Raw genomic sequence first — 17,838 nt, 5'->3', positions numbered from 1 at the left:
GAATTATATTTTTTCAAGTTGGCTCTTAAATCTGGGATAAAACTCCCTATTCTCTCTTGAAATGGGCATGCAAAATTCCCAGGCAAAATGAAAACAATCAAGTAAAAAAACACCAACTTTTCATTTTTGAATGACGGAACTAAAAACAGAACAAAGGTGCCAGTGTCAGGCTTCATTGTGAAAAACTGAAAATACAATTTGACAAGGGAGTGGCCCATCATATTGCTTTATTATTTGGTTTTGGTTGAAGTTATTTTTCTTTTTTAATTTGGAAAGTTAGCTTTCCATTTGTAACATTCAGAAAGCTGTTTCTGAAAGAGCACAGTAATGTCATAAAGATTGTTTTGCAGGTCTACTCTCACCAAAATGTATAGCCAGAAAGCACTACTTCATACTGCTGGTTCAAACACTGTTTGCAAAATTCTCTCCATCTGTCAAATGAAAACAGCTCAGAATGAAATAGATTAGAAAGTAAATAGTTTTAAATATGCACATGCATACATTCTTCCATACTCCTGTAACTCTGCTGATTATCCAGAGGAAATCTCCTTGTGTTGTAAAGTGTTGATTTTTTTTATCAGCTTAATATCTCATGTTTTCCAGGTGGGACATTGTGAGATGGACTTTGAATTAATTATGGAATGACAGATGTGAAGAAGACAGGCCCTAAATTAGATGTGGAGACCAGGAGTTGATTGTGTTTCAAATCAATTTAGATTGTCACGTGACAGTAGTGTACCCTGTGTCTTGACAAACTTAAAAAAGAGCTGGGCATCATACATACAGCTGGACATTCTACCCCCAAAATCAACTCCCTCAAAAGACCCCAAACTAATCCAATTCAACTCCTTAATTAATTTAAATATAAACTCTGCATTCTGAATACAGCCACTTCATCCCAAGGTGATGGTACGGAAAATGTGAGGCAACTGAAGTTAAAATGTGAAGCAACAGATGGTTAAAATCCAGGCAAAAGTCATTACCATAAATCCAGAATAATCCTAACTATCCTTTCTCAGACTGTGCAGAAGTGTCCTTACTCATTTTCAGCATGATTGGTACAATTTCTAGTCTAAGATTTTCCAAGACAAATGGAAGAAAATTAGTAGATACAGTTAAAATAGGCTTTAATGACCATGAAAGCAGCCTACAACTACACTGTAGAAGAACAATTTGCTATTTCTTCAAAATACATACCAGTCTGTCTATCTGTCAACGCCCTTAACATAGAGTATATATAAATTTGTGTATCAGAAAGAAGTACCTAAGAGTTTGCTTCTGACAGGTGCTGAATGCCTGACAGAAGAAGCTCAGAAACTGTCAGGATCCTACTCAAAATAGATGATTTTCACAGACAGCAGAATAACTGTGAAAGAACATTCCTAACCTCAAATAAATACCAGTTTACCAACTTCACTTTCTGATCTGAATTGAAACAACACAACATTGTTTATACATAAGAGATGTCCCATAGTTTTGCGATTTTTTTGTATTTCATCTTTGAATTGATAGACAAAAATTTGTTAAAGGCTAAATAAAATTGCTGTTTGTTTGTTTGTTTGCTTTTATGTGCAGTTTCCCATAAGTGAAACTGAAAAATTCTCATGAAATGCTTATTAATTTGCATCCTGTCCCAGAGTTAGGATTTGACTGAGATGCAATGAGAACATTTCTTTTGACACCAAAGTGGTTCAGAGGAAGTCTCTGCCTAAACCAGACACATTGGGAAGTGTCTCCAAATTTCTGCTGACCCTTTGTAGTCTGAACTAGAATCAGATATTTAGTTATTAAACTGATATTAAGATATTAAACAGTACAGATACAGACCCCTGAAGTACAGCCTTCATTACTGATCCCCCTCTGGACACTGAGGTGTTGACTGCTGTCCAGATGCAAACATCTATCCAATTCCTTATCTATCAAAACCATTTATCTACAATTTAGAGAGGAGGATGTCATGCAGGACAGTATCAAAGAAGTCCAGAGGGATGGCATCCATAATTTTTCCCTTGCCCACTGATGGAGTCACTCCATCCCAGAAGGCCACAGGGTAGGTCAGGCAGGGCTTGCCCTTGGTGAAGCCATGATGACTGTCTGAAATCACCTCCCCACCCTCCATGTGCCTTAGCACAGCTTTCAGGAGCATCTGTTCTATTTAACTGCTTTAAAGTTGCCTTTGCAGTCATTTTACATGTTTACCAAGTCAATTCTGAAATTCAAAATAGTTTTGTGTGTGCATGTATACTTGTTTTTTGTTTGACTATTTTTGCAAAGTGTTGGAAATAAACTTCAGATTGCACTGACATATCATGCAATTTATGCAGAAGAAAGTATTCAAACATTGTTTCTTTTCTTCAGATGAGATAGTGTTTATTACAAAACATTGAACTCTCTGTGTGTGAGACAAGGTAAAAAGGAAAATTCATGTAGCTTAACACATCCTCCATCAGATCTTACTGCTTAATTTTATGGAGATTAGCATATAAACACAGATAAATGTAACAAGACACATCATTGCTGAAGGCTACTAACATTTCTGCATACATGAGAAAATTAACTAGCACCACAATAACTTTGTTGGGGAGCTATGCCCAAGGAACTCCCTGCATATTTTATTCTGAAATAAAAGTGACTTTATTCTAGAATGATTATTCCCTCCTGGAAGCAGAGTAATTATTCTGGAGTAAAATTGCTTTTATTCTGGAGCTGAATGTCTGCACTGGGGAGGTATTCCAGAATAGTTAAATTATACCAAAATAGCAATAATAGAAGTTATTACAGAACAGCTCTGCTGGTTAATTTCCCCCGTGTAGAGCAGACCAAAGGTTGAGTTACACCAGAATGTATCATACATAATTATGTGAGTGATTGCTGTAGAGTAAGACAGATTTTAAAGGGAATAACTCCTCATACTCCTCCTTCATCTCCCTCTTCCCTCCTGCCCCAAATAAAATCCCAGTTAATTAAGCCCTGCAGCTAAGAAAGTTGAAAATAAAAAAATAAAAAAAAAAAAAAAAGGAGTAAGTTCCAGGGCAGGACAACAAATTATTGTAGCCAATCCCATCCAAACTAGAAGAAGCATCCACAGTTGGCACTATGCTGTTTACTGTCTCATACATGTGTCATTCACACTGGGTTGTCCTCCTTTCCATTCACAGTGACAGCTATCATCACCCAGAAACAAAACCCTCTTGTGTTTGTTCTTCCTAAGCTGTGGCTCTTTCAATGGACTTCACTTTGTGTCCTGGAAAGTGCCAAACCCCAGAGTACACAGTGTGAATCTGCCTTTCTGAAGCAAGTCTTGCACTTGGTGCCTCATTCTTAGCCAATGAGAAATGAGGGAGGGAGGAAAGAGGGGACTTCTAGCACTTAAAACCATGTACTTCAAGGTCATATAGTGAAATAAACTAAAGGTCTGTAGATATTATAAATCTCAGCTTTGTAGGAAGGAAACATGATAATGATAAATTTGTGGGTTTTGTCAAGCCTCTACCTCTTGTCAAGTTTTCTTTGCTTTTCATTCCTGTGACTGGATAGTTGGGTGAAGTCCAGGATTTGGACTTTGTTAAAACTAAGACTGTTCCACATAATTAGGGCTGTGCACCAGTTCTTGAAGTAAGAAACACCCACTTGCCCTCTGTTCTGCTGTGGTATACACTGGACGTAGATCAGGCCCCACTGACTCCTCAGGGGTGTTAAATGAGCAGCACTGTCAGGGGCACAGTCCAGCTCTGCAGAGGTCTGGCACGGCTCTGGAAGCCTCTGAAAGATTTATATCATCTACACAGAAAACAAGATCAGAGTAAAGGTCTGTGAGGGGAGAGGTGAAGGGGAGCTTGGTGGTGTGTGTGCATATCACAGTGTGAAAAGAATCTAAGTGTCTTCCCTGCTTGTATTCTGACATGGAAGCCCCACTTCACATGCCAAGCAGTCAAATGCTTGCAGACTGTTCAGCCTTACGCCCTTATTTTATGTGCTGGCAACCTGCTTGCAGTATGTTAATGTTTTGTTGATGCTGAGTCTTTGCTGGCCCTCATTAGTTTTGGTAGGATGAAATCTCACTTGTGAGAGATAGACAGTGCATAACCACAAACATGACGCAGGTTTTATTTTAGAAGTCACATTCTCATCTGCTCCCAGCTGTTTTTCAGGTAATTGGATTAATTCTGCAAGACCCGACTCCAGAACTTTCATGATGTCCCCAGTCTGTTGTACATTTAAAAAATGGACCCTGAAAGGTGCTTTGTGGCTTGGGGGCCTCTGATTTTCAGTGGTGAATTGAGTGCCCCTTGTGCTGCATTCTAAAACTTCAGAACAGCTAAGAAACAGAGGAGAAAAAGCTAGTTATGTTTGAGAACTACAGTTATGTATGAGGAATACAGTTCTTTTTTGCCCTGTAAAGAGGTTATACAACTTTGTAGCTTACAGACACCTGACTTCAACTCTGTAGCCTGTCAGCCTGTGAAAACAAGACTAGGGTGATCGTGCTGTCAGTTCATAGCTATTTGTCTGTTGTCCTCTGATAGCTTTTGTACATGTTGATTGATGTCAGTGAAGGGTGACTGAGGAAGCCAAAGTCTTACAAATGCACAGCAGCACCCAGGATGTCAATTTATGGTGCCATTAAAAAAAAAAAAAAAAGCTAAGTCTTACTTGCTGTATTCAGGAAATTCTCAAAGGCTTGCTATCAAATGAATCAAGTGAGACCTTCAAGAAAGGAAGCACATTATCTGACCCAAAGGGAAGTGGTTCATTTATTCTAAATGAGAGGGCCATTGATCCCTTTGGAAGTCCTGCCCATTTAGAAGCCTGATAAATGCACAAATCTGCTCCATAGTTTATGCTGAATTTCACTTCAAGTTTTGTCCTGTTTATATTTGTCTCACCAGCTCTCTGAGTTTAAAATGTTGTGTGTGCACATTCCCTTCCCAATTCCTCCTCCCAGAAAGTCAGGCAAATTGCACATGGGTGTTACCAGCAATGTTCAAACATAATATTTATCAAAAATAGATGGCCTATGTTACAACTTTGTCCATTATTTCTCACATAATTGTTCATCGGTGTGATGGTAACAGAGGGTACTACTGTAGAAACTGCTCACTGTTTGGCTCTCCCAGTAATCTGGGCTCAGGAAATTTCACAGTACCTTTATGTTCTGAGCAAAGACTGTATTTCATCATCAGAATACTGCTTCTTCATTTTAAGACTTTGACACAATTGTATTCAAGTTTACAATTCTAGTCTTGTCTTAAGAGGTTGTAAATTTAGGGTGGTAACAACTACTTCGGTTTATTAAGTGTCCTTGCTATATATACATAATACTTTTGGGTGGTGAGGTAGAGATAACAGGTAGGAACTCATACATTAATACACTGCAATCATACATTAAGTGATCACCAGATTAAAAGCTGACACAATAGCAAGTCATAACAGAGTAACCAGTCAGATGAAGTAAGTGACCTCCAGCTCATGACCTTGCCTTAGCCTTCGCAAGAGAAAGGGAACTCTCACAGTGGTTCTCCAGCCTCTACTCCTCATTGCCCTTGTGGTGTCAGACACGTTTTCTACTGCATTTTTGCTTTTAAATTACAAACCTTTTAATGCTTAAGAAACACTGTTTTATGAAATAATTATTAAAATTTAAATTAATTAAATAATAGCTATACTGTCTACATTTAAACTCCTTGTCATGGAAAAGCCCAGGTGAATATTTTCTCTTTCATTTATAGTGTCTCTTCTGGGAAACTCCAAGTCTGTGGTGCCCTATCCTCTTTTGACAAAATGTAATGTATGCCTTTGTTTAACATGGTGTTACATCTCTAGTTTTATCTTTTTATATTCTCAGTAATTGAGGATCTGAGCAGACACTTTTCTGTACTGGCACAGAAGGGTTAACAAAGAGAAAATGCTGAATTTTCTGCTGGTTTAAGCTAAGTGATGGCTATGTACACAGTATGGTGCTACTGATGATACAGTCAGGATGAAAAAAAATCAGTCTTTCACTACCTGGCACCTAGTTTTGGGCTTCTTTAAACTCTGGGGTAACACTGAAGTTTCTTTACCCTTTTATACTTATGTGACACGCTGATGCCAAATCAAGATAACTTGAGTTATCATTGCACAGCTAAACCTCCCATTGACAAGAGACCAGCAGTTCTCATAAATTCAAAGACTTAGATTACTATTTTTACTATTGTCCTGAGGTGACTTTGTGATGCTTGTATCCCCATTCATCTGTATAGCCCACAAAGAAGTTTGGCACCTTTAAGACTGGGTCCAAGAACAAAACTGGGGAGAGGAGAAGCACAGAGTTAATTATCAGAAATTGCACTGGCTCCCCCACATCCTTCTCCTGGAGGAGAAGCACAGAGTTTGTTATCAGAAACTGCACTGGCTCCCCCACATCCTTCTCCTGGACTATGTTGTATGCAGCACGGACAGTGACAGAGAGCTCTCCTTTACTTTTAGCTACTTTTTAGCTAGCTGAGGCAGAGAAGTTCCCTAGACTGTAGCTTTTATTTTTCTTAGAACTGTTTGAAACTGCTCTAAACTCAAAGCCCAGAAGAGCACCAGGAATTGCGCCTGTGGCCCACCAAGGCCTAGCCTGGACCGCGGCATTTCCAGCACCGGAGAGACTGATAACAGACTGAGTGAGCTGAGCTACAGCCCATGAAAAAACCTTCTGAATTAGTCATCTCTTCAGAGCAGAGAGAGGTTTTAGTGTTTAATATTGTTTATTTTTTGTGCTGGTGAATGCTTTGCCTGTTAAATAAACATATTTTTCCCACTTTTCTCCAAGAAAATCTTTTCCCAAAGCAGTTGAAAGAAGGGACACTTAGATTTACTTTCTTGAAGAACCCCTTTAGAAGTTTTCTCCCAAATTTACTCCAAACCAAGACAACTATGACCTCCAGTACAAAGAAACCCATATTGTTCATACTTTTACTCACTGGACTATGCCTTTGCAAAGACCAAGCAACAGCCAGGAAAGCAAGGCAAGAGGCTTCCTTCTAGGCATTCTTCTCCAACTATTACCCTTCCATCCATAAGCCACAGATCTGAGGACTTGTGGGCTCTGCCCTTTAATAGCTTCTCAGTTAGCAAAACCAGATTTAAGTAGGACAGCTCTCTTCCCAGGACAGATTTTGACGGATACTTGCACATTAGATGTCAAACAGAAGAGAAATTTTCTTGCTGGGGTCATTTGATATTGTACTGTATTGCGCAGTGCAACTGCTTATCTCGGGTTGCAGAGGTTATTTGCTGCAGGGAAGGCTGAGAATGTCATTAGAGCACCGTGCCCTGAGATAACCTGCAGCATATCATTAAACCATCTAATGACTCTATGGCCCATTGACCTCCATCACTCATTTGCTAACAATGTTTGTTATTTACAGGCACTAGGGAAATTACTGTTGAGTTATTACTCAACCTTCCCTTGCTGCTGCCATCACAATATCTGGCGATATCCAACAGGAAAAGTGTAGAAAGTCAGTAAATTTGCTTTTAAGATATGATCTGGTGTGCATATGAATGAAGTCTGTAAATGGATTTATTGAGTCCCCCCTGTTGTCACCACTCCCACCCCACCAAATCTAGTATCTCAGTCTGGTCACTGAAATAATATTTTCACTAAACCATGCCTTACCATCTAGCTTTAGGTTCCACTGGATGACATTTTCTCTTAAAAGCATGTTATGCAACAATCTGGAATGGAGATAAATCCAGTGATGGAAGAATACATAGAAACTGAATACATAGATAATTGGTACTTGTACTGAAAATGTCACTTAGCCCCCAGATTCTTAAAGAAAAGCAATTGGGACTCTTGAATTACTATCTTTTTCTGCAGATGTGAAGTATTTGTAACCCCTCATATTACATTTATTCCATTAAACGGGGTATTTTCAAAGGCACTTAAGGCTATTAAACAGCTAAACCTTACTGGAACTGAAAGGTACTGGCTTGGATTTTTGTTTAGTTGTGAGATTTTGGAAGATAAGTGAATATAAGACAATTGTTTATTTAAACTATTTTGCAGTTAATATGCAATAAACAAAACTGGTGGTGTTTTCAGAAAAGATCAAGCTTTCCTAGTGGTAAAAAGACTATTCAGCAAGTTAAATTAACCTGCTGTTTTTCCCAAGTATGAGCAATTGAACTTTCTTTTGCAGTAAATGAGGGCTAATGAAGAACGTGAAATACAGATGGAATAATATTCCAATCACGTGCTTGCTTGCAACCTCACAGAGAGGGGTATAGCTTTCACGGCCTTCAGTGAATTATGACAGTACAGAACAAGGCATTGTGTACTGCTAGAATTAATTAGCATTACTGGCTCCATTTGAGGGTGACCAGATGTCCACAGCCAAAGCAGGACACCTATCTCTTTGTTGCCAGGATTTCAAAAGGACAGCAACGTGCAAATCAAGCCAAATTATGTTTGTACTGCAAAAATTACTTCAGCTTTTGGGATTTTCCTTTGCAAAAGGGACTAATAACATAAACAAGTAGTGTTCTTGAGAGAGTCTGATTTTGTTGCCATACCTACTGCAGTTTTCCTTTTTAAAGCAGGAGTGAGTTTGCAGGGTTCCTCAAAGTCTCACTTATTATTGCTTCTTCAATTTCACTTCACCATCTGTAAAATAGGGTTACTAAGTAATAATATTGTAAGTGTAACAGTGAGAAATACAGAGGAATATGTTTGGGGTACAGAAGAAGCAAGAATAAATAATCAGACCAGCTAAGGACATTCAGGGCATCAGCTCAAATCAGTCTATAGAGTACCACAGCTTAAGGATAGTATTAACAAGGCATGGTATTAAGTGACCAAATAGCATCTTACAAAGCTGAATAAAGGTGCAACCAAACAGAAGGTCAGTTTTTGCCATCTAATAATACAAAACCGATCATAATCCAGGGTACAGCAGCAGCCGGGAAAAGCTTAGTGTGATGATAGACAAATGAATTACCGCAGCTTAATGGCATCAGCAGAGTTACAGGAACTGACTGGAGCAGCGTCCTTTGCCACCAGCAAATGCTATCTAAAATGCATTAAACTAATGTGTTAATCTAAACCACAATGATCTTACTACACTGCAGTAATTCCATTCCATTTTGTGTCACAACCCCTCCAACTTCTCACTAGGTTTTATTTAAGCCAATGCAGGTTTAGTCACTGACTTCAAAACTCCAGATGCCCAACACTGGGATTCAGTGGAGACACTCAATTCAATGTTGCCTTCATCAGATTCCAAAATGAATACCCTCACATTCAAATCCATCTTGAAGAAATACTGGCTCAAAATGAGTCCCTTCACTCTCTTTCGCTCTAGTCAGTCATTTAATAGGAAAGCTCTCTATAGGTGTCTCTATTTTACTGTTGATCTTCAAGATGTACCATGATATGCAAGAACCAAGTTCCTCTGAAATATTTTTTGCAGCGAAACTGCCACCATACCCCTCATAAAGTAAAGGTCCTGGTTTTAAGCTAGGAAATATTCTGATAATCAGTCCCTCCTACTTTTGAGTACAAGTTTGAGAATAGGACCCAACAGAGATATTTTATTTGCAAGTTTATAATGAAGATTTCAAAAGGCACAGAATCATGGTCCCTGCTAAGTCACTTAAAGGGTTAAGTTTTCTTTCTGTATAAAGTGTTCCTTTTAATCTGGGATAGTCTTGCTTCATCTCTCAGCCATAGGAGCTCATTAAGACTCCTCCTGATCTGTTAATAAGCCACCTATTCAGATCACTTTATGCTTCCAAGTGTGAAACTGCAAACTCATTTTGAATGGAACACTGGCTACTTTCTCTGTTATCTTTTACGTCTGCGGTCAGTGAAATCTTATCAAGAGTGGACATGTAATTAACATGAAGAATAATGGAGTAAGTGACTTTCATCCAAGCAGAAGCCCTGTGAAGTAGTGAGATGGTAACAGCACAGACCTTCCCAGCAAGGGACCAGCACAAGGATTTCTTTGTAAACAGGTGCTGCTTGGTGTAGCACTTTAAAATAAAATGGCAAAGCTGGGATAAGAGATCATCTTCTGGCAAGGAAAGAGAGTTAGACCCATTTGCTGCAAATGGGTCTAACTCAGCTAATGAGCATGACAGGAAGTGGGCTTCTTGGGAAAGAAAGCTCAGATGGTGCCAAGGAGGAGCTATGTCAAAGTGAATGATCCTATGTTCCTTCTGTTTTCAGAGAGTGCACAGGCATGATGAAGAAACAGCACTAGGGAAATAGGACAGCACACTATAGATGTTCTAAATGGATTTCAGATCAACCAGGTTGATCCGAACCACTTCTGTGGGCTCTGTGCCTGTTTTTAACTATCAGATATCCTTTGAGGGTCAATTTATAAATCTGGAGAACCTGCAAGATCTGGGAAGTGAGAAAAGTTGTGCTTAAATTACTAGGCCATGAGGGTGCGATAGCCCTAGACTTTACTTGTGGGTCAATATTGCAGTATAATCTTGTGTCTACAAGGAAATAATCAGGTGGAGTGATCGTAAAGGATGTTGAAGGGAAAGATGTCACTCTGGCATTCTCAAATCAAAGCAAGGCATGGGACTGGCTCCCTGGAATTCAAACACATCGGTCAGGTAAGCTTGTGAGTAGGAAAGGCTTACCAAAAACTGCATGTCAGAAATATTCTATTTAATAATTACCTGCAGACTGTGACAAAACTGCTTCTTGTCTTTGTCTCAGCTTAACCTAGGAGTCAACAAGTGTGAGGCTGACCAGTCAGGAGCCCAGTGAGGGGTCCAAATCCAAACCAAAACAACATGACAAGAAATGATCATCTTTTAGCTGGGATTTTATCTGTTTTGGATGCTAGCTCCTCTGGATCCCATTATTAAATGCACAACAATCTGCTTTTCAGAAGTACACTTAATAATTGGAGTGTGCTGATGCTAACTGTGCTGACTAGCGAACTTCTCTTTGGTATTCTTCAGTACTTTACTGTTTCCTTGGTAGTCCACGGAGGTGATAATTGTGTGTAGAGTGGGTTTTCTGAGGGTTTTATTTTTAAAAATCTTAGTAGTTATTGTCTATTTCTGTCACAGCTTTTACGGTGTTTCAGTGATGGCTTGACAATTTTTATTTTCAAATTGACAGTTCCGATAATGATGTACTACTCAGGAAATCTGTAAATCTTCTAGTGAATAAATCCTCTGTATATTTTTGTTTAATGTATTTGGCAGCATTTTAATGGATTTAAAATTACATTTATTGTTCGTGATACTGTGTGACAAGGGATGGATTCCAACCACTCCTTTCCCAGGAAACATAGCCTTATTACTTGATGCAGAAATACTGCTTTTACATATAGGCTACTTATCACAATTTAAACTTGCCCTCTGACAGTGATTCACATAAACCTTGTGTGCTCTGTGGCCAAACTGGGAAGCTCAACAAGCATTGAGTATTATCAGATTCTCATGTTTCAAAGGAAAATATATGGATTATGATTAAATTAAAGCTGCTGTTCCTGTTTCCTGCTGTATCACCTTCATATTGCCCAGTCCAAGAGCATCTCCCACTGTGACCCACATGGAGCCTCTCTGTCTGACCATATCTACTTTTCACATGCATCTGGCTGCAGCAGGGGAGGAGGGAAGTGGGAGGAGAAGGACAGGACACCCAGCATCTCTCTGCTCTTAGGCATGCCAAGGAAAGATTTTTTTGATGAGTTCTAATCGTTCTGATTTGTTATTCGGATCTGGTTTTGTGTCTGAAAGACTATCCTAACCTGCTCAAGCAGACTCACCAAGCAAGCCAACATCACAGGCATGTGTCATTGGAAAGGCAACGATATTGCCAACCACAGGATTGCACAGAGCCCATTCCATCAAATTCTCATTCAGGTCCCTTAAAAATCATTCTCCATCTTTATGTAATACCCTTCATCATACTGAGAGACTGCTGTGAGAGGCTTTGAAGACAGTAGGGGTCCGGGGGTTGCCCACAGGATTTTTGATTAGCTCCCATAAGTTAATCATGAATCATGATTGCTTCTACCCACACTTACCTATTCCTGTCAGAGCTACTCTTAGCAGCAGTTTTGTGCTTTTCTAGCTTCCCACAGAACTGAACTGTCATCAGGGAGACACACAGTCCTTAACAGACCTTCTTATCAAACGAGTGACCCTAATTTTGGTACCACAGCAAATGCATTCACTGCACAGGTTCTTTGTAAGCCGTGTTCCATCGGAATGCTTGCCTGTTGGGTAATTAGCCAGCATGGACCAGTCAGCATCTATTAAATGGGCTTCCATGCTTTTCTCTCTCCTCTCCCTCCTCACTGACTGTACATCCAAGGGGCACTGCCTGTGTATAACCATGGATGCTACTAACATGTGGTGGCACGTTAAACTTGGGACACAACTTCCTCTCTCCTCTCTATCTGTGGTTGCCCCCCATCACCCCCACTGGTCTGGGGCCACCAAGGGAGGAATGCTCCATCCAGATTCCTGACACGTTTGTTCACCACAAAAAAAACCAAACCAAAAAAACCCCCAAATAAAAACATAAAACCCCAACTAAACCCCAGAAGTGAATGAAACATTTTCATTCCAAAGTGTTCCAGAAAGGGCATGAGAAGTGGCAGTATTGCAATTCAGTCAGAAGATTTTATTTTACATTTGATGCTTTTCTCTTGTGATTTAGAATTGTCTGTCCTCAGTATTCCTTTATTTAGTGTGTGGGTCCAAGGGCAAGAACCCAGATGAAATCCATTTTTCTCAGCTTCTTTTATTCCTCTTGGTGAACTTGCAGAACCATTTTTGGTTTGTTTCTTTTTTCAAAAAGAGAAAAATAACAAAAGTGGCAAGAAAAGCCCTTCACCCTCTAATCTGAGAAAAACAGGTGTTGCCCTGTTTTTACTCCAGTGAGGTAAAGTGTTGTTACTGCTGAACAGAGTGACTTTTTCTGTAAAATAGAACTCTCTGATGTGGGTATTATACCAGCATAACTAAAATAGAATCAGATTTGTTTTCTCGTCACTCACAGAAGCTACAACTGCCAACTTTTCTGTGCAAACAAGCCATCCCAGTGTCATACCTGGATAGTGGTTTTGCAGAACCCTTTGAGACAGCTGTCCTTGCCCATTAGTTTCAAAGCATTTCTGTGGCTGCCTAGACAAACATACAGTGGGGTGGCAAATGTAGTCTAATCTGGCTGTAGTGCCCCACTGCCACTAAAGACAGGAAGTTACACAGCATGGAAAACCTCTGGCTGGCAAATGCTCTACAAGAGACTCTAGTGAATGTGAAGCCATAGGGTTAATTTCAATTTACTACAGAAATTTCTGTTTAGAATGCCGTCAGAAAAGCTGATGGTAGTATCAGCCTGGATGTTCCCATTTTTATCTGTTCTTTCTCTTTCAGAGTATTATTTGCTCTCTTTTCTGGGTCAGATGATAATAACTTACCAGGGAGCTGTTAATGTGGAAGAAGGTATTATACCATAGAATCATAAAATCATCATAGAATCATCATAGAATCATCATAGAACCATCATAGAATCATCATAGAACAATCATAGAATCATCATAGATTCATAGAATGGCTTAGGTTGGAAGAGGCCTTAAATATCAGTTAGTTTCAACCCCACTGCTGTGGCAGGAACACCTTTCACTAGACCATTTCACTGTATCACATTTTCACTAGATATATATCCTCATTGTGCATTTTCCAAGGACTGGGGCTCATCATGAAATGCCTAGTTTCAATGTGTTTTTCGCCTTTTTTTTTTTTTTGTCTAAAGCTCATTTACTCTTTTTTATTTTTTTTTTTAAACAATCTGTTAATATTTCATGATTCACACGATCAATCCCATTTTCTCGGACAGAAGTTAGCAGAAGATATGGTATAAACCATATCAAAACTCAAATAGAAGCATTATGCATGGTAAAATTTGCTAGAATACAATCATCATTAAATCATCCATAAAGTGATATTGAAATTATTTAAGAAATTATAACTTTGATGTTATTAATTTTGACTTGAGAGAGACTAATTAGAACTTGTTTTCTTTGTCACTATGACTGATACTCTATTGTCTTGGCTGAAAATCTTCTATTGGAAACATTACAAAATATTTTGAAGAAATAATAATAAGAAGTGAAATAGGGGGTGAGTAATATCAACTATGCTAAGTTTAGTGATATAATTTCTCTCTCCCATCAACAGCTACTCATACAAGTCATGTCTAAGGAGGTCACAGTCATGTGATCTGTTCCACTGAACACAAATCTTTGATTTTCTGCTGCTATCCATAAATTCCTTCGCCCTGTATTTAGAATAGTGCTGTGAGCACTTCTCTCCTAGAACAGATTGTGAGGGCTGAAGAGATTCATATTTCTTGCAAACAGCCACCCATTGTTGGAGGTTAGTTTCCTTCCATGTATCCTGGTATGGGTGGAAAGAGAAGTTTATTCTTGGCAGGACTCTCCACATGGTCAATTTTTTCCACTTTTCCAATAAAGGCTTTTGTCTCTGTGTCTAGAAAGGAGAATAGTCTCAAAATTGAGACAGGCCATTATGTAATGAGATCTGAAGGAAACTCTTTCCCCTCTGCTTGTAAGCTTCAATTCTGTCTCTCACTAGTTATTTTTAAGGTGTGTATCCTCATGACCCAAGGCAATCCATAAATTGTACATTACTAAAAGCCTTGAAATGGCTTGAGATAACAGACTTTCCTGTAACAAGAACAGACTGAAAAATGATTTCCAAGAACCTTTATAAGTTCCTGTATTATTATTTAATTATTCCATTTCATCTATAATGGCACAACCATAAGACAGGAGTTCAATTGTAACTGTTTGGCACCTTCAAGCAGGCCTTTCCCTCTGTATGGAGAACTGGGCTCTTTTTGCTTAACATGATTTTTCTGTGTTAATGTTAATGTTAGACATCTTATCCAAACTATTCCTTTCTGCTGTTCGTTTTATGGTCTGTGGACAAAGTAACCCACCATGCCTCAGCAGGCTGAATTACCTCTGTAATTTTCAAAATTCCTTGGACAAGTGAGTGTCTAGCTGAGGCAAAACGTGAGTTTTCAGATGACAAAACTTGGATAGACAACATGAGTCCTATCATAAAGGAACACAAATTGCATTAAGAATCTTCCAAAGTATTTTTAAACTCTTATTATTAAATGGTGATATTTACTTTTATGAAGTAAACTTATCAGAGCTTTGTATGAGGATGTATATGAAGAGTGTCTTCAAACATACGAGGAATTTTTTCTAAAACTGGTGGGATCATTGAAAAAGCTCTTGTTTGCTTTCCTAATTCTTCTTTTGCTGCCATTTAAGAGTGGTGAAAAATGTGCTCACTCTAGCTTGGACAGAGATAGTCCAAACTAATTCTATGCTTTCTTTCCAAGTAGTCTGATCCAAAAATCCATTGAGGTCATTGATGTTTAAATTGGTTTTGGCCTCCAATGGAAACATATAAGAGCTCATTTTGTAGCTTCAGGCCTTGTGCTAGTACCAGGCATAAGTGCTATTTATCCTTTCCATGCATAGAAATCCAGCTAAAAGAAGCAGCCAATTATTTTGGTCCAATTTTTCACGGTCTTCATGGAAATGAAAGAAGGGAACAAAATCCACTTATTAAAACTGGCGCATCTCCATTTTATTCAAATGGGTCACAGTTCATTTCATACATTCCTAAAAAAATATACTTCTGTTGGGAGTATAAGCAGGAATAAGATTTATCATTATCTACAATGACGTATTTGTGGATGGACACCAGTTTTCAATGTACTTTTAGAATATTTTTCTCCTAAAATATTAATAAGTATGTTAAAATGGAACTTTTTCTGTTTTATCCTCTTCCTTGACTACCACAGCATATTCAAGATGACTAAACCATTCCTAATTCACTTCTGCGTGATTCAATCAAACACATCCAATTAGAATATTAGATGACAAAACATAAAATAAGTTAAAAGATTTAAAAATCACACTTCCTCCTCTAAGATTAGCCATTTGAGAAAAAGCTTATTAAATAAAACCCAATTGGTGACACAGTAAAACCTTCCAGATAAAATCCCTAACTGTTACCAAGTTGAATGTTCAGACCTTGCTACTGATGAGTAGACATACTGCTCTTGCATGGGTTTCAAAATGTCAATAGATGTCAATCAGGGAGTCTTTATGTTTTAATACTTAAATTTTTCACTGTCTCTTTCTATTCCTCCCTCTCTGTTTATTTTTTTAATCTTCTGTGATCTTATTAAGTAACAGGTTTAAGTTTTTGGACCCATCACTAATCATAATGGCCTCTGTTTCTCATCCAGACCTCTTGCAACCTCTACCTGGATCTGGAAGAAGAAACTGTTCCTTCCTTACACTGCTTTTTCTATACTTCTTGCATGGCTGAGTGTCTTGACTACCTTTATTTTTTTTCCCTAAACCCTCCATTTCTTTATTATAGTGAGAGCTGTGTGTTTTTTCTTTCATAGAATAAATATTCAGAGGTCTGAAATCCAAAACTTTATAAAACATTACATGAAAACCATGGCCTTGTAAGTGCATTTGTAAATGTGTGTGTGCTGTCATACCTTTGAGACAAATTCTTTTCTTTCTTGGACTTGATTTTAAGCTGAATTTGTTTTACAAGAAAAGCTGGCCAGAAAATAAGATCTACATTTTTTGTGTTACTGCTGGGGTTTTCCAGTGCAACGTGCTGCAGCTGGGTCAGGGCAACCCCTGGTTTCAACACAGGCTGGGGGATGAGCAGATGGAGACAGACCTGCCCAGAAGGACTCGGGGGGCTGGTGGATGAGAGGCTGGACATGCCCCAGCCATGGGCACTCACAGCCCAGAGAGACAAACACATCCAGAGTGCCATGGTCAGCAGGGCCAGGGAGGGGATTCTGCCCCTCTGCTCTGCTCTGCTCTGGTGAGACCCCACAGGAAGGACAGGGACCTGTTGGAGTGGGTCCAGAGGAAACCACCAAGATGACCAGAGGGATGGAACACCTCTCGCATGAAGAAAGGCTAAGAAGAACTGGGATTGCTCAGGATGGAAAAGAAATGACTTCTGGGTGATGCAATTATGGCCTTCCAGCACCTGAAGGGAGCCTACATGAAAGATGCAGAGTGACTCTGAGGGCATGCAGTGACAGAACAAGGGGAAATGGCTTTAAAATTAAAGAGAGTAGGTGTAGACTAGATGTTGGGAAGTTGGGAAGAAATTCTTTTCCAGGCACAGAAACAGATTGCCCAGATGAATTGTGGATATCCCATCCCTGGAAGTGTTCCAGGCCAAGTTGGATGAGGCTCTGAGCAATCTGGACTGCTGAGAGGTGTCCCTGCCTATGGCAGGGCTGTTGGAACTACATGATCTTTAAGGTCATTTCCAAGCCAAGTCCTTTCCATGCCATGATTCTATGAAATTTGTCCTTGTTCTTCATTAGAACAAACAGTTAAAGAGAGAGTCCAAAGTGTGTGGGAATGAGGAAATTCACCAATCTACACTCCAAGAGCCCATACTCTGAATATAGGATGAAATAATTTCTATCAAGAGAAAGAAGAGGGATATATCTAAAGGTATCAAAACAGTTGGAGCAAAACTTTCCCTGAAGTATTATCTTAGCATTTTTCTTCAAATCGTCAAGATTTATATGTGACAGCTGGAACTGTGACTTTTATAAAGCTTTGAAAAGTGCTTCAAGTATTCTTTTATGAGTCTTTTTGTTTATTTTTAATTTCACTGCATAAATAGACAACATTTTCTGGCATTGTCAAAAAGCCATTTAGGTAGGATATTATTTTAGTGCTCTGTTTCTAAACTCAGCTATATGTCAGAGACTGTTCAGAC

General features: G+C 39.0%; 2 long non-coding RNA genes across 3 annotated transcripts; both read right to left on the bottom strand.

The window, feature by feature from the left end:
- Positions 1 to 249: 249 nt before the first annotated feature.
- LOC135299961 (uncharacterized) lies at positions 250 to 12,194 on the bottom strand. 2 transcript variants are annotated; one of them, XR_010361804.1, is made up of 4 exons: positions 12,036 to 12,194; positions 8,548 to 8,638; positions 7,649 to 7,707; positions 250 to 431 (listed from the first exon to the last, which is right to left on the bottom strand). It is a non-coding gene; the product is annotated as an uncharacterized LOC135299961 (long non-coding RNA). The 2 variants fall into 2 exon arrangements; XR_010361803.1 differs by lacking the exon at positions 250 to 431 and adding an exon at positions 4,113 to 4,318.
- A 422-nt stretch (positions 12,195 to 12,616) lies between these two features.
- On the bottom strand, positions 12,617 to 13,463 carry LOC135299960 (uncharacterized). Its single transcript, XR_010361802.1, has 3 exons — positions 13,437 to 13,463; positions 13,067 to 13,140; positions 12,617 to 12,800 (listed from the first exon to the last, which is right to left on the bottom strand). It is a non-coding gene; the product is annotated as an uncharacterized LOC135299960 (long non-coding RNA).
- Between the last annotated feature and the right edge of the window lie 4,375 nt (positions 13,464 to 17,838).

The sequence above is a fragment of the Passer domesticus genome, chromosome 4, assembly GCF_036417665.1.
Source record: "Passer domesticus isolate bPasDom1 chromosome 4, bPasDom1.hap1, whole genome shotgun sequence".
NCBI lineage: Eukaryota > Metazoa > Chordata > Aves > Passeriformes > Passeridae > Passer > Passer domesticus.
This window is presented reverse-complemented; position numbering and strand designations above follow the sequence as displayed.